This window comes from Montipora capricornis, chromosome 3 (genome assembly GCF_036669925.1).
Source record: "Montipora capricornis isolate CH-2021 chromosome 3, ASM3666992v2, whole genome shotgun sequence".
NCBI lineage: Eukaryota > Metazoa > Cnidaria > Anthozoa > Scleractinia > Acroporidae > Montipora > Montipora capricornis.
This window is the reverse complement of record NC_090885.1, coordinates 7,132,175-7,134,674: the sequence shown is the minus strand read 5'-3', so window position 1 is coordinate 7,134,674 and position 2,500 is coordinate 7,132,175. Positions and strand designations below refer to the sequence as shown.

General features: G+C 35.9%; 1 protein-coding gene across 2 annotated transcripts in view; it reads left to right on the top strand.

Annotated features, from left to right (window-relative positions):
• Window positions 1-2,500, top strand: part of LOC138042051 (cold shock domain-containing protein E1-like) — a 34,416-nt gene that overhangs the window by 5,118 nt on the left and 26,798 nt on the right. Inside the window, exon 1 of one of the 2 annotated variants that reach the window (XM_068887790.1) lies at window positions 682-697. The exons of the other annotated variant lie outside the window; for it this stretch is intronic. The gene's annotated coding sequence lies outside the window, so the exon portion shown is untranslated. Of the gene's footprint in view, window positions 1-681; window positions 698-2,500 lie in introns of those variants that run through there. 2 annotated transcript variants of the gene reach the window in all.

Below are 2,500 nucleotides of genomic sequence, written 5' to 3'. Positions count from 1 at the left end.
TGGCAAACGAAACAAAACTCATAAACCAAACAATACAAAGTTTGCAAAAGCATTTAAATCATCCAGGTTTGTATAAAGAATAAAAAACAATCATTACCAACCAGCATTTTCAGGCAACACGAGTGACGATCATGCTTGCACGCAACCATGAGGTATTGCTCCAGGTTACTAAGCTGTTGAAGGATCGCGTTTTATTTGAAGAAACAAGAATGTTTTCTAGAGCTTTCCGCATTTTGGAAAACGAAAATTTCCAGTGTCCATTTCATATTTGTGCTTGTGAGTATCTTCAACATTTAAAGTAAAACAAATCCTTTTTCATTTCAACTGGAATTGCTTAATTACATACATTTTGAAGTCTTTCGTCCACTGCGTTTGTTATGCCCAAAGAGCAAAATTAATTATGATGTTAATTTTGAATAAATTATTTAGCTGGAACTTGGCTCGAAATCTTTGACCCATGTATAAGTCGAGGGAGATTTTCGAAGCTTCTTTTGAGGCCATAAAAGGTCGACTTATACACGGGTAAATACGGTACTTATTAGACAAGTTTGAAATTTGAACAACTTGATCTTTTTTGAAATAATTTTGTCATTGAATTGTCTTCTGGTAAGATCTCTATGTGTTACTTATTAGACAAGTTTGAAATTTGAACAACTTGATCTTGTTTGAAATAATTTTGTCATTAAATTGTCTTCTGGTAAGATCTCTATGTGTTACTTATTAGACAAATTTGAAATTTGAACAACTTGATCTTGTTTGAAATAATTTTGTCAGTTTTCCTGTGATCTCTAACAGGGTGCATGTTGGGGCAAATGGCAGAATACTCCACAACCTTAAACATGATTTCATGATCCAAGAAAATTTCTGACTCAGAGCAATCAGTATGTACAGCTCACACAAGGCACTCACCACTTCAGTCGTTTACAAACATCGTAAGTCCTTGAAACATGACATCACAATGCTCAACGTCAGAGTTTTAACATCAGAGGATCACAAGGACAAAATAGTGTAATTGCCACGTTAAGGAAGCACTTCACTTTTATCAAGGAATTACATGTATGTCCAACACAGGGATGGGGACCTGGACCTACAAGTGTACCTCCTGTTTACTGCACTCTAAAATGTTCATGTGTTTTACAATCACATGGCCAATAATAATTATTAATAAAATCAACCACTCGTGATACAGTGCCGCTCAGATATACGTTAACTGCGCATACGCAGTGTATATGCATATACACGTATGCTTATACGCACATACGTGTATACACACATGCATGTACTCGTATATTCATGCGCGTCTGATTTTCCTTTGTTATTCAGTACCATAAATTTCCTTTGTGTTGCATTGTTGAGTAAAACAAAGAACTTTTGGATCTGAACAAAGCCATGAGCCGATAACAGAAAATTTACATACTGCAAAAGCCATCATGTTACAAACGCGCAGGTCGCTTCCCGTCGCGCATTTTTTGGATAACAAGCAAAAGTAATTCAATGTTTATGAATCAGAAGGGAGACAAAAATTTGTCTTAAGTTTAGCATTCAAATACATGTATCGTTTGTGACCCTTCACACAAAAAGGGCGTTATGGATTCATTGAAAACCGTGAAATTTTTTCACGGCCCCAGTGCGTGAATTTCAATTTTCATGGCGTGAATATGCCGTAATCACTTTCACTCTTCGCATGAAACTATTTATGCCGTGAATGATCGGTGAAAACTTTCACGTCATGAAATTAAGGGTAAAAATTCACGCGGTGAAATTGGGAGTGAAAAATAATATTCACGGGTGTGAAAATGATCCAATCGAAAGATAAATCAACAATTCATTTCCATTTTACCTTCAATTAAAAACTTTTTATGAAGAGAAGCGACTAACTCATAAATGGGAAACAATTTCTGTAGTATCGTATCATTTGATACTGCTGGTTTTAAACTTATAGCAAATTAAAGTAGAAGGGAATGCCCGAACAACGATCTATCAAAATTTGTATACTGCTCACATCAAGAGGAAATCGTGACAGGTAATGCAACACTTTTCAAATAGGAGTAGAACTTCCGTCGTATTTGGCGAGGTAAACTCGAACATTTTCCGAGAATTGCATGTTTATTGATGGTGTGCCTTTTGTATATTATTAATTCTCTCTTTTAATAGTGTGGAACAAAATAACTCTGAACCTGAATGTTTATCAATGAAATAAACATCCGTGCGTGGGTTCGTCGTATTCCGAACGCGACAGCTGTTTGTGGAAGTGCGTCTTTGTCATGTAGTTCGTAGCCGTGTACTATTTTAGTGCTGTCAAGTTACATGTATTCTTTATTATAACAATAAGCAAAACAGTAAGCAAGCTAATGAGGCAGACGCGTATATCGGTATACGCGAATATGCGTATGGATATACGCACATACCCATATAGATATACGGGTATTGTGTGCATATTTTGGTTAACGTATTTCTGAGCGGTACTGTAGCATCAAAATATCTTGGGTTAAATACTGAT